The sequence below is a fragment of the Bombina bombina genome, chromosome 6 (assembly GCF_027579735.1).
Source record: "Bombina bombina isolate aBomBom1 chromosome 6, aBomBom1.pri, whole genome shotgun sequence".
In the NCBI taxonomy this organism is placed as follows: domain Eukaryota; kingdom Metazoa; phylum Chordata; class Amphibia; order Anura; family Bombinatoridae; genus Bombina; species Bombina bombina.
The window spans coordinates 43,343,613-43,358,588 of NC_069504.1; positions in this window are offsets into that span (position 1 = coordinate 43,343,613).

Here is a 14,976-nt window from a genome sequence, read left to right on the forward strand (position 1 = left end):
CGGCGTTAGCCAGAAAGCTCTTAACTCCTGCTATTTTCAGGCGGCTGGAATCTTGTCGTTAGAGCTCTAACGCTCACTGCAGAAACGACTCTAAATACCAGCGTTAGAAAGATCCCATTGAAAAGATAGGCTACGCAAATGGCGTAGGGGGATCTGCGGTATGGAAAAGTCGCGGCTGTAAAGTGAGCGTTAGACCCTTTAATCACTGACTCCAAATACCAGCGGGCGGCCAAAACCAGCGTTAGGAGCCTCTAACGCTGGTTTTGACGGCTACCGCCGAACTCTAAATCTAGGCCTGTATTAACATAGAATTAAACTTAGCGATGAAACAAAAGGAATACCTGGCTTCTGCCAAGATTTTCAAATTAGTTTAGTCAGGCACAGGAAAAGAAGACGGCTGTCTGGGAGCTATCAATCCTATTAACTGGTTCCTTAAAGGGCCACTAAACCCAAAATCTTTCTTTCATGATTCAGATAGAGAATACAAATGTAAACAACATTACAATTTACTTCTATTATTTATTTTGCTTCATTTTTTAGATATCCTTAGTTGAAGAAAAAGCAATGCACATGGGTGAACCAATCACACGAGGCTTCTATGTGCAGAAACCAATCAGCAGCTACTGAGCATATCTAGATTTGCTTTTCAGCAAAGAATATCAAGATAATAAAACAAATTAGATAATAGAAGTAAATTAGAAAGATGTTTAAAATTGATTTCTCTTTCTAAATCATGAAAGAAAAAATGTGGCTTTCATGTCCCTTTAAATGGACAGTCTACTTGAAAATTGTTATTGTTTAAAAAGATAGATAATCGGATTATCTATCTTTTTAAACAATTAAATCCCTTTATTTCCCATCCTCCAGTTTTGCATAACAAACCTGGGTATAATAATATACATTTAACCTCTGTGATTACCTTGTATCTAAGCTTCTGCAGACTGCACCCTTTCTCAGTCATTTTGACAGACATGCATTTTAGTCAATCGGTGCTGACTCATGCATAACTCCACGGGAGTGAGCACAATGTTATTTATATGACACACATGAAATAGTACTATCTAACATTGAAAAGCTAATACAATTAACTAAGAGAAGAGGCAGCCTTCAAGGGCTTAGAAAATCAGAAAATAGCATATGAGCCTACCCAGGTTTAGCTTTCAAAAAAGAATACAAAGAGAACAAGGCAAATTTGATGATAAAAGTAAATTAGAAAGTTGTTTAAAATCACATCTGAATCATGAAAGTTTAGTTTTGACTTTACTGTTAATTTCTGAGACTCAGATGGGGCTATCCTCAGAATAAGAGTCTTCAGAGTCATAAACACCCCTATCATCAATGGATTACTTAGGGGGACCACTCCTAAGGGAAGTACCTGATGAGCTAAGGCCAAAGAATGATCATGTTCCAATCCTTGCATATGTCTGCACTTAACAGCTGGAGACATAACAGCTAACACTTCATTAACAGCAGAGTGAAGATACTCAAGTCTCTGAGAAAGTTCAGATGAACCCTCCTGGGAACAACCTATATAAGGCAAAAACCTATGGACACTCTGAAAAGAAGGTAGCGCAGCAAAACCCTGCTTAGGGCTCGATTTATTAAAGCTGAGGCGGACAGGGGCGCATATACGCGCCCCTGTATGCCTCAGCTTGCCTGTGGCAGGGCGAATTTTCCTGCAGAAAATTACCATTGCACGCGAGCGATATTTTGCGCTCTCGTGCAATCCCGCCCCCTGCCCGCGCACAGCCAATCACGCAGGGGCAGGACCTGTCAATATCCTCGGTCGGGCTAGACCACGGAGATTGAATTTTGCCACCTTAGAGGTGGCGAAGAGGTTAGGTCTGGTGACCGCTGCTTGTTAAATATGGCAAGCAGGTTCTTGTGAGAACTTGCAGCCGTAAGCTTTGATAAATCGAGCCCTTAGAGTTAGAAATAGGCTCACCACATAAAGTACATAGCTGATCAGAGGGACACACCCGACACAATCCTTACAAAGCAAACACAAACTGGAAGGGGTTAAAGTATTATAGGATCTCCCTTCTAAAATGTCAGCTGATGAACCAGAGGCCTGAGCGGTAGTAGTTTGCTCCATAGTAACAGTAAAGCAAAATCTTACGTATCAGAGATAGACTGAAGCAAAAAAGGAATACAAAGCACACAGATAATTAATCCCAAAGGGAAAAAGTGGAACAATATAAAACTGATTAACCCTTAAGAGAGAAACAGTTACAATAGCAACATGTATGCTTACCTGATAAATTCCTTTCTTTCATGGTGGTGAGAGTCCACAAGCCATTATTCCTGAGCTTCAACTCCTGGCCACTAGCACAAAGCAAAGATAACCCCCCCCCCCCCACCTCTCTGGTATGTGAGTCAAACATATAGCCAAGAAAGGAGAAAAACAGAAAAGTAAAAAAGGACAAAGCAGGGTAAATGAGGAGCACCTTAGAATTACTGCCAATTAAAAGTATAAAGATGGGTGAGTCGCATGGACTCTACCACCATGAAATAAATTAATTTATGAGGTAAGCATACATTTTGTTTTCTTTTATACGGTTGTGAGAAGTCTACATAACTTCTGGGATCTAATACCCATGCTGTGGGGTCCACAAATAAATATATGGTATAAAAAGTAAGGCAGGCACCTATTTACCAGACAGTATAGCCTGTAGGACGTTCCTGCCAAAAGAGGCAAAAAACATCAAAATAGTAGAACCCCTGCCCTGACCTGATATTGTTTAACAAACTTGCCTCAACTGCCGCCTGCTTTTCGCCTGACTCTTGCATCACTGGCCCTGTTGTTTTTAAGTATACGTTTGTCACAGTCACTCCCATTTAAGGAATATCTCTACCTGATGAAGACTAGCGGCCAGGAATAGGAAGGGTGAACGTGAACGTGGTAATGTCAATGGCGTTCCTGACAGCACAAACAAGCCAGAAAGATGTCAGAGGCTGCAAGAGTTGACTCAATTGGAGGAGCTAGCACAACATATGTCACAGATTAGCCACTTTGGGGAGGCCTTTGTCAGCTGAAAACCCAAGTGTCTCGGCTACAACCCAGAGTACTGGAAGAAACCATACCTGTATCTAGTACTTTCAGAACTTTTTCACTGCATTTACACGTGAACCACAAGTACCTCTCTCAGCTTGTTTTTCGGGCGACTGTTCTAGGTATAGAAGTTTTAAGACATCCTGCCAGCTGTTGTTCTTACTTAAACCACATACCTATGCCACTGACTTTCTAAACGTTTTTATTACAGTACTAGATGAAGCCCCATGGTCTGGGCCCACTAACAATCCCTGCCTCCTTTCTTAGGATTCCTTTTTTGGAGCCATGGATGTCTTATATGAAGATCCTCAATTAGCCTTTACTGCTGATACTAATCTACTTTCTCTGCAGCAAGCAAGGGAACCGTCATGAGGAAGATTGCATTTCGGAGTTTAGACGCTGGTCTACTTTATGCGGCTGTAATGAAGCAGCTCTTCAGATTCAATTTTGTCTTGGTTTATTTGAAGCAATTAAAGATGAATTGGCTCGGAATGAGACTCCTACTTCTCTAGAAGCTTTTGCCTTGCCAGCAATACTGATCGACTGACGAATGCAAGAGCGCAGATTAGAGAGACCTAATCTACATTTATGTGCTAAAAAAACCTTCTGCCTGACAGACTCCATATTATCGTTCTCCCATTCCTACAGAACCAGTAGCTTTGCATGACCCTTTGGAAATTGGTATAGCTAGGGGACCTCTGTCTGCTGAAAAATGGTCTAGATGGAGAATGTTTCATGTACTGTGGTGGTGCCAATTACTTTATTTGCTCTTTTCCTTAAAAAAGGTTGTTGCTCTTCTGGTGAGTCTCAGCTCCAGCTGAATTGGGCCTCCGGGATCATTTATTGTCCTTGTCCTAAATTCCCTTAACAATGTGCTGTGTTTACTGAAGGTTCTGCTCCTCAAATTACTTCTACTTCACAAGATCAGCAGATCCCAGAGGCTTAGATGTCTTTTCAAGGTGTATTCATAAAGAAAAAGGCAAAAGTTCTTCCTCCGCATTGGCCATATGACTACCCTATAGATCCTCTTCCTGAAGCACCCAAACCTTATAGCTATATTTACCCACTTCAGAGCCAGAATTGGCCACTTTAAAAGCTTATTTGGATTATAACCTTGCAAGGGGATTCATATGCCTCTGCTGGTGCTGGGATCTTTCAATGTAAGAGGAAATTTGTATCCAATAGTTGCAACTTGCTTGTAGTTAAAGTCATAGGAAAGTTAAAATTAAACTTGCATGATTCAGATAGAGCAGGTAATTTTAAGACACTTTAAAATTCACTTCTATTTTCAAATGTGCTTCATTCTCTTAGTATCCCTTGTTAAAAAATTAATACGCACATATTATACACTAGTGGGAGCTGCTGCTAATTGGTGCCTGCACACATTTGTCTCTTGTGATTGGCTAAATAGATACTTTCAGCTTCCTGTTAGTAGTGCAATGCCGTCCCTTCAGCAATGGATAACAAGAGAATGAAGAAAATTTAATAACAGAATTAAATTGGATAGTTGTTTAAAGTTGTATGTTCTATCTGAATCATAAAAGAAAATTTTGGGGTTTACTATCCCTTTAAACTCAAAGATAGAAAGACAACCAATAGTGCAACACAGTTTCAAACAGAGCCCAAATGAAAAACTCTTGTTGAAACACACTCACATGGCCTTGAGCTGCACTAGCTCAAAGAATTGCGGTCTCTTTTTAAATCCTTCTGGCAAAACAGGAACTGGCGATCAAACATAAATTCATTCCACAATTTAAAAAAAAATAATAAAAGTCCCTCAGGGCACAAATATTGACACCAAAAGCAACATAATAACACAATAGAAAGAGGGTTCAAAAGCTCAATAGCTCACAGGAACCAAATGTAAAGCAGTGAGTTTTCCAGAATGTTGCAGTGGTCATATGATGTCCCTTCCAGGTGACAGATCCTGACGTACGTTTCACCTTGATGGTTTTTTTAAAAGGGTCCTTTGAACTACACTGTACAGAAGAGACAGAGAAAGGACACATTCTTTCCTTTAGAGTAAAAAGATTAAATTTGTGCTTACCTGATAAATTCATTTATTTCATGATAGTGAGAGTCCACAAGTCATCAAATGTGGGATTATTTTCCTCCTGGCCACTAAGAGGCAAAAGACACACCAACACACTAGAGCTTTAAATATCTCCAATTTCCCATGAACCTCAGTCATACAGATATCCAAGTAGTTGAGGGGGAAAAAAAGGAGGAAAGATAAAGCGGGGCCACCACCTGAAGAAAGGGTGGGGCTTGTGGACTATCACCATCATGAAAGAAATTCATTTATCAGGTAGCATTTATTTTGTTTTCTTTCATCAGATGGTGAGATTCAACTAGTCATCACATGTGGAAATCAATACCCAAGCAGTGGAGTCCACAAGGCCACCGTGAATAGTAAAGGCGAGACATTACTATGGCCCGCAGAACTTTCCTGCCAAAGTCTGTATCAGAAGAAGCTTACACATCAAAGTGATAAAATATTAAAACGTGTGTAAAGAAGACCAAGTAGCTGACTTACAAATCTGTAGTAGAATGAGCAGTTATGCACTCAGGGGGCTTTCCTCATGACCAAATAAGCCTTGCGAATTAAAGCTTTAAGGTAAATGGCTAAAGTAATAGCTGTAACTTTCTGACCTCTGTAAGGCACCGAAAAATGAACAAAATTATATATTTAAGAGCTCTTACATCATCCAAGCTGTGGAGAAGACGAGCCTTAGATTGATCTGTAGAAACCACCTTAGTAAGAAAAGAATAGTTAGTGCGAAGAACAGACTTATACTGATGAAAAATCAGAAAATTAGGTTTTTAAATGAAAAAGCTGAAAGCTCAGAAACTCTTTTAGCCAAAGAAATAGCTAAAAAGAACCATCCAGGATAAAAGCTAAAGGTCTAAATCCATGCATCAGCTCAAAAGGAGGAGTTAAAAAAAACGTCAAAAACAGATTTAGATTCCAAGGGGGAGAATCTGAACGAATAACTGGTTAAATTCTGATCAGAGTCTGAACAAAGGCTGGAAAGTCTGGAATTTTCTTATGAAACAAAACAGAAAGAGACAAAATCTGATCCTTAAAGAGACACTGAACCCAAATTTTTTCTTTCTTTCATGTAATTAGCAAGAGTCCATGAGCTAGTGACGTATGGGATATACATTCCTACCAGGAGGGGCAAAGTTTCCCAAACCTCAAAATGCCTACAAATACACCCCTCACCACACCCACAAATCAGTTTTACAAACTTTGCCTCCTATGGAGGTGGTGAAGTAAGTTTGTGCTAGATTCTACGTTGATATGCGCTCCGCAGCAGGTTGGAGCCCGGTTTTCCTCTCAGTGTGCAGTGAATGTCAGAGGGATGTGAGGAGAGTATTGCCTATTTGAATTCAATGATCTCCTTCTACGGGGTCTATTTCATAGGTTCTCTGTTATCGGTCGTAGAGATTCATCTCTTACCTCCCTTTTCAGATCGACGATATACTCTTATATATATACCATTACCTCTGCTGATTCTCGTTTCAGTACTGGTTTGGCTTTCTACAAACATGTAGATGAGTGTCCTGGGGTAAGTAAGTCTTATTTTCTGTGACACTCTAAGCTATGGTTGGGCACTTTTTTATAAAGTTCTAAATATATGTATTCAAACATTTATTTGCCTTGACTCAGAATGTTCAACATTCCTTATTTTCAGACAGTCAGTTTCATATTTGGGATAATGCATTTGAATAAAACAATTTTTTTCTTACCTTAAATTTGACTTTTCCCTGTGGGCTGTTAGGCTCGCGGGGGCTGAAAATGCTTCATTTTATTGCGTCATTCTTGGCGCGGACTTTTTTGGCGCAACATTTTTTTTCTGTTTCCGGCGTCATACGTGTCGCCGGAAGTTGCGTCATTTTTGACGTTCTTTTGCGCCAAAAATGTCGGCGTTCCGGATGTGGCGTCATTTTTGGCGCCAAAAGCATTTAGGCACCAAATAATGTGGGCGTCTTATTTGGCGCTAAAAATATATGGGCGTCACTTTTGTCTCCACATTATTTAAGTCTCATTTTTTATTGCTTCTGGTTGCTAGAAGCTTGTTCACTGGCATTTTTTCCCATTCCTGAAACTGTCATTTAAGGAATTTGATAAATTTTGCTTTATATGTTGTTTTTTCTATTACATATTGCAAGATGTCCCATGTTGAAGCTGAGTCAGAAGATACTTCTGGAAAATCGCTGCCTGGTGCTGGAGCTACCAAAGCTAAGTGTATCTGCTGTAAACTTTTGGTAGCTGTTCCTCCATCTGTTGTTTGTATTGAATGTCATGACAAACTTGTTAATGCAGATATTTCCTTTAGTAAAGTTACATTACCTGTTGCTGTTCCATCAACATCTAATACTCAGAGTGTTCCTGATAACATAAGAGATTTTGTTTCTAAATCCATTAAGAAGGCTATGTCTGTTATTCCTCCTTCTAGTAAACGTAAAAAGTCTTTTAAAACTTCTCATTTTTCAGATGAATTTTTAAATGAACATCATCATTCTGATTCTGATAATGGCTCTTCTGGTTCAGAGGATTCTGTCTCAGAGGTTGATGCTGATAAATCTTCATATTTATTTAAAATGGAATTTATTCGTTCTTTACTTAAAGAAGTCCTAATTGCATTAGAAATTGATGATTCTGGTCCTCTTGATACTAAATCTAAACGTTTAGATAAGGTTTTTAAATCTCCTGTAGTTATTCCAGAAGTTTTTCCTGTTCCTGGTGCTATTTCTGAAGTAATTTCCAGAGAATGGAATAATTTGGGTAATTCATTTACTCCTTCTAAACGTTTTAAGCAATTATATCCTGTGCCATCTGACAGATTAGAATTTTGGGACAAAATCCCTAAGGTTGATGGGGCTGTCTCTACTCTTGCTAAGCGTACTACCATTCCTACGGCAGATGGTACTTCCTTTAAGGATCCTTTAGATAGGAAAATTGAATCCTTTCTAAGAAAAGCTTACTTGTGTTCAGGTAATCTTCTTAGACCTGCTATATCTTTGGCGGATGTTGCTGCAGCTTCAACTTTTTGGTTGGAAGCTTTAGCGCAACAAGTAACAGATCATAATTCTCATAGCATTATTATTATTCTTCAACATGCTAATAATTTTATTTGTGATGCCATCTTTGATATCATTAGAGTTGATGTCAGGTATATGTCTCTAGCTATTTTAGCTAGAAGAGCTTTATGGCTTAAAACTTGGAATGCTGATATGTCTTCTAAGTCTACTCTGCTTTCCCTTTCTTTCCAGGGTAATAAATTATTTGGTTCTCAGTTGGATTCTATTATCTCAACTGTTACTGGAGGGAAAGGAACTTTTTTACCACAGGATAAAAGATCTAAAGGTAAATTTAGGTCTAATAATCGTTTTCGTTCCTTTCGTCACAACAAGGAACAAAAGCCTGATCCTTCATCCTCAGGAGCGGTATCAGTTTGGAAACCATCTCCAGTCTGGAATAAATCCAAGCCTTTTAGAAAATCAAAGCCAGCTCCTAAGTCCACATGAAGGTGCGGCCCTCATTCCAGCTCAGCTGGTAGGGGGCAGATTACGTTTTTTCAAAGGAATTTGGATCAATTCTGTTCACAATCTTTGGATTCAGAATATTGTTTCAGAAGGGTACAGAATTGGCTTCAAGATAAGGCCTCCTGCAAAGAGATTTTTTCTTTCCCGTGTCCCAGTAAATCCAGCGAAGGCTCAAGCATTTCTGAAATGTGTTTCAGATCTAGAGTTGGCTGGAGTAATTATGCCAGTTCCAGTTCTGGAACAGGGGCTGGGGTTTTATTCAAATCTCTTCATTGTACCAAAGAAGGAGAATTCCTTCAGACCAGTTCTGGATCTAAAAATATTGAATCGTTATGTAAGGATACCAACATTCAAAATGGTAACTGTAAGGACTATCCTGCCTTTTGTTCAGCAAGGGCATTATATGTCTACAATAGATTTACAGGATGCATATCTGCATATTCCGATTCATCCAGATCACTATCAGTTTCTGAGATTCTCGTTCCTAGACAAGCATTACCAGTTTGTGGCTCTGCCGTTTGGCCTAGCAACAGCTCCAAGAATTTTTACAAAGGTTCTCGGTGCCCTTCTGTCTGTAATCAGAGAACAGGTTATTGTGGTATTTCCTTATTTGGACGATATCTTGGTACTTGCTCAGTCTTCACATTTAGCAGAATCTCATACGAATCGACTTGTGTTGTTTCTTCAAGATCATGGTTGGAGGATCAATTTACTAAAAAGTTCATTGATTCCTCAGACAAGGGTAACCTTTTTGGGTTTCCAGATAGATTCAGTGTCCATGACTCTATCTTTGACAGACAAGAGACGTCTAAAATTGATATCAGCTTGTCGAAACCTTCAGTCACAATCATTCCCTTCGGTAGCCTTATGCATGGAAATTCTAGGTCTTATGACTGCTGCATCGGACGCGATCCCCTTTGCTCGTTTTCACATGCGACCTCTTCAGCTCTGTATGCTGAACCAGTGGTGCAGGGATTACCCAAAGATATCTCAAATGAAAGAAGTATCTCGAATTCTGGTTTGGGCGGAATCCAGCTCCTGTCTAGTTTCTGCGGTTCATATCCCAGGTATAGACAATTGGGAAGAGGATTATCTCAGTCGCCAAACGTTGCATCCGGGCGAATGGTCTCTTCACCCAGAGGTATTTCTTCAGATTGTCCAAATGTGGGGACTTCCAGAAATAGATCTGATGGCCTCTCATCTAAACAAGAAACTTCCCAGGTATCTGTCCAGATCCAGGGATCCTCAAGCGGAAGCAGTGGATGCATTGTCACTTCCTTGGAAGTATCATCCTGCTTATATCTTTCCGCCTCTAGTTCTTCTTCCAAGAGTGATTTCCAAGATTCTGAAGGAATGCTCGTTTGTTCTGCTGGTAGCTCCAGCATGGCCTCACAGGTTTTGGTATGCGGATCTTGTCCGGATGGCCTCTTGCCAACCGTGGACTCTTCCGTTAAGACCAGACCTTCTGTCGCAAGGTCCTTTTTTCCATCAGGATCTCAAATCCTTAAATTTAAAGGTATGGAGATTGAACGCTTGATTCTTAGTCAAAGAGGTTTCTCTGACTCTGTGATTAATACTATGTTACAGGCTCGTAAATCTGTATCTAGGGAGATATATTATAGAGTCTGGAAGACTTATATTTCTTGGTGTCTTTCTCATCATTTTTCCTGGCATTGTTTTAGAATTCCAAGAATTTTACAGTTTCTTCAGGATGGTTTGGAGAAAGGTTTGTCTGCAAGTTCTTTGAAAGGACAAATCTCTGCTCTTTCTGTTCTTTTCACAGAAAGATTGCTAATCTTCCTGATATTCATTGTTTTGTACAAGCTTTGGTTCGTATAAAACCTGTCATTAAGTCAATTTCTCCTCCTTGGAGTTTGAATTTGGTTCTGGGGGCTCTTCAAGCTCCTCCGTTTGAACCTATGCATTCATTGGACATTAAATTACTTTCTTGGAAAGTTTTGTTCCTTTTGGCCATCTTTTCTGCCAGAAGAGTTTCTGAATTATCTGCTCTTTCTTGTGAGTCTCCTTTTCTGATTTTTCATCTGGATAAGGCGGTGTTGCGAACTTCTTTTGAATTTTTACCTAAGGTTGTGAATTCCAACAACATTAGTAGAGAAATTGTGGTTCCTTCATTATGTCCTAATCCTAAGAATTCTAAGGAGAAATCATTGCATTCTTTGGATGTAGTTAGAGCTTTGAAATATTATGTTGAAGCTACTAAGAATTTCCGAAAGACTTCTAGTCTATTTGTTATCTTTTCCGGTTCTAGGAAAGGTCAGAAGGCCTCTACCATTTCTTTGGCATCTTGGTTGAAATCTTTAATTCATCATGCTTATGTCGAGTCGGGTAAAACTCCGCCTCAAAGGATTACAGCTCATTCTACTAGGTCAGTTTCTACTTCCTGGGCGTTTAGGAATGAAGCTTCGGTTGATCAGATTTGCAAAGCAGCAACTTGGTCTTCTTTGCATACTTTTACTAAATTCTACCATTTTGATGTGTTTTCTTCTTCTGAAGCTGTTTTTGGTAGAAAAGTACTTCAGGCAGCTGTTTCAGTTTGAATCTTCTGCTTATGTTTTCAGTTTTTTTTCATTATAAAATTTAAACTTTATTTTGGGTGTGGATTATTTTTCAGCGGAATTGGCTGTCTTTATTTTTTCCCTCCCTCTCTAGTGACTCTTGCGTGGAAAGATCCACATCTTGGGTAGTCATTATCCCATACGTCACTAGCTCATGGACTCTTGCTAATTACATGAAAGAAAACATAATTTATGTAAGAACTTACCTGATAAATTCATTTCTTTCATATTAGCAAGAGTCCATGAGGCCCACCCTTTTTGTGGTGGTTATGATTTTTTTGTATAAAGCACAATTATTCCAATTCCTTATTTTTTATGCTTTCGCACTTTTTTTCTTATCACCCCACTTCTTGGCTATTCGTTAAACTGATTTGTGGGTGTGGTGAGGGGTGTATTTGTAGGTTTGGGAAACTTTGCCCCTCCTGGTAGGAATGTATATCCCATACGTCACTAGCTCATGGACTCTTGCTAATATGAAAGAAATGAATTTATCAGGTAAGTTCTTACATAAATTATGTTTTTGTGATTCAGATAGAGCATGCAATTTTAAGCAACTTTCTAATTTACTCCTATTAGCAAATGTTCTTCATTCTCTTGGTTTCTTTATTTGAAAAGCAAGAATGTAAGTTTAGATGCCGGCCCATTTTGGTGAACAACCTGGGTTGTTCTTGCTGATTGGTGGATAAATTCATCCACCAATAAGCTAGTGCTGCCCAAGGTTCTGGGCTTTCTTTTTTTAAATAAAGATAGCAAGAGAACAAAGAAAAATTGATAATCGGAGTAAATTAGAAAGTTGCTTGAAATTGCATGCTCTATCTGAATCACGAAAGAAAAAAAATTGGGTTCAGTGTCCCTTTAAGTGAACTAACTGACAAACCTTTGGCCTTTAAATGGACATTTAATTAGTTTACCTGCAAGTTTATACTACAGTGCCTCCCCATTAACCCTTTTTTAAGTTTCCACATTGTACAGCTCTAACTCCCCCCCACACATTTCCTTCTATGACTGTATCTATATCTACCGTTGCTTTTGGTAGAATGCAGAAGTGAACACTCATTATCTGCTGGAGCATGCCTAGAAGCAAATAATCTGCTGTGAAATACAATGCCTGTGTTTCTGATGCTAAACACTGACAAGGGGTGGTGGATCAGACAACCCCAGACAGCATAGCTATGTAAGTCATTTAACTTATTTTGGAAAATTATTTTAAAATATTTGCCAGCAATTTTTTTTAAAAAAATATGAAAACAATGTTTTACTAAATTAGGCCTTTCAGGATATGCACAGATCTCAACCTGTTTCTGGCACTTTAAGTAACAACACATAGTCGTCCACCAGCCCTCAACCCCCAGAAGCAGAGGAAGCAAGTAGGAAGCTGAATGGAGGGGAACATATTAAAACCCCTGGATCTCAGCTCTAAGCCCTAGAAACACCCAACTATTTGAAAAGCAATTGTCTGTTCTTTCAGTGTTTGGGTATGTGAAAGTAAAAGTGAAGTTAATAAAAAAAATGAAACATACATAATAGGCCAACAAAAAGGCCTAGAGACCCCCATGACCCCTTGTTATATATCGCAATAGCCACTCTTTAAAGTTAGTCCCTAAGATTTAAATCCTCAGGTGATAGCTGTGGTATTGGTGATCACATGGTGTGAATAAAGGTGCATTCAATTGGAGAAGAGGCTCATGGGAGCCCTTACATGCAATTCAAAGCTATATAAATAAACCCAAAGGCCCTGAATTATATGAGGATAACCCCTTCTTGTTCTTTGTCTATAGAGTTTAGGAAAAAAACACAAAACATTGGCCCAGATTACGAGTTTTGCGTTAGAGGCTGTGCGGTGCTAACGAGCAGTTTTCCCTCACCGCTCACTTACCTGCAGCGCTGCTATTACGAGTTTTCAGAAACCCGTCGTTAAAAGACAAGAAGTGAGCGTTGAGCAAAATTTTGCTCATTACCGCACTCCAATACCAGCGTTGCTTAAGTCAGCGGTGAGCTGGTCGTACGTGCTCGTGAACGATTTCCCCATAGGAATCAATGGGGAGAACCGGCTGAAAAAAAGTCTAACACCTGCAAAAAAGCAGCGTAAAACTCACTAACGCAGCCCCATTGATTCCTATGGGAAAATAAAAGTTATGTCTACACTTAACACCCTAACATGAACCCAGAGTCTAAACACCCCTAATCTTACACTTATTAACCCTGATCTGCCGCCCCCGATATTATATTTATTAACCCCTAATCTGCCACCCCGACACCTACATTATAATTATTAACCCCTAATCTGCCGCTCCGGACACCGCCGCCACCTACATTATATGTATAACCCCTAAACTGCTGCCCCCAACATCGCCAACACCTACATACTATTTATTAGCCCCTAATCTGCCGCCCCCAATGTTGCCGCAACCTACCTACTATTTTTTAACCCCTAATCTGCCGCCCCAACGTTGCGGTCACTATATTAAAGTTATTAACCCCTAAACCTAAGTCTAACCCTAACCCCCCCTAACTTAAATATAATTTAAATAAATCTAAATAAATATTACTTTTATTAACTAAATTATTCCTATTTAAAACTAAATACTTACCTGTAAAATAAACCCTAAGATAGCTACAATATAACTAATAGTTACATTGTAGCTATCTTAGGGTTTATTTTTATTTTACAGGTAAGTTTGTATTTATTTTAACTAGGTAGAATAGTTAGTAAATAGTTATTAACTATTTACTAACTACCTAGCTAAAATAAATACAAAAGTACCTGTAAAATAAAACCTAACCTAAGTTACAATAACACCTAACACTACACTATAATTAAATAAATTAACTAAATGAAATACAATTACCTAAATTAAATTAAATTAGCTAAAGTACAAAAAACACACAACACTAAATTACAGAAAATAATAAACAAATTACAGATAAACTAAACTACAAATAGCCCTTAAAAGGGCCTTTTGCGGGGCATTGCCCCAAAGTAATCAGCTATTTTACCTGTAAAAAAAAATACAAACCACCCCCCCAACAGTAAAACCCACCACCCACACAACCAACCCCCCAAATAAAATACTATCTAAAAAAACCTAAGCTCCACATTGCCCTGAAAAAGGCATTTGTATGGGCATTGCCCTTAAAAGGGCAGTTAGCTCTATTGCAGCCTAAAGTCCCTAACCTAATAATAAAACCCACCTAATACACCCTTAAAAAAACCTAACACTAACCCCCTGAAGATCGACTTACCGGGAGAAGTTTCCAAGCCGGGCCGAAGTCCTCAACGAAGCCGGGAGAAGTCTTCATCCAAACCGGGCGAAGTGGTCCTCCAGACGGGCAGAGCGGCTCCATCTTCAAGACATCCGACACGGAGCATCCTCTTCATCCAACGACTAAAGCTGAATGAAGGTACCTTTAAGTGACATCATCCAAGATGGCGTCCCTTAGATTCTGATTGGCTGATACAATTCTATCAGCCAATCGGAATAAAGATAGAAAAAATCCTATTGGCTGATGCAATCAGCCAATAGGATTGAGCTCGCATGCTATTGGCTGTTCAATCAGCCAATAGAATGCAAGCTCAATCCTATTGGCTGATTGGATCAGCCAATAGGATTGAATTTCAGTCCTATGGGCTGATTGCATCAGCCGATAGGATTTTTTTCTACCTTAATTCCGATTGGCTAATAGAATTCTATCAGCCAATCGGAATCTAAGGGACGCCATCTTGGATGATGTCACTTAAAGGTACCTTCATTCAGCTTTAGTTGTCGGATGAAGAGGATGCTCCACGTCGGATGT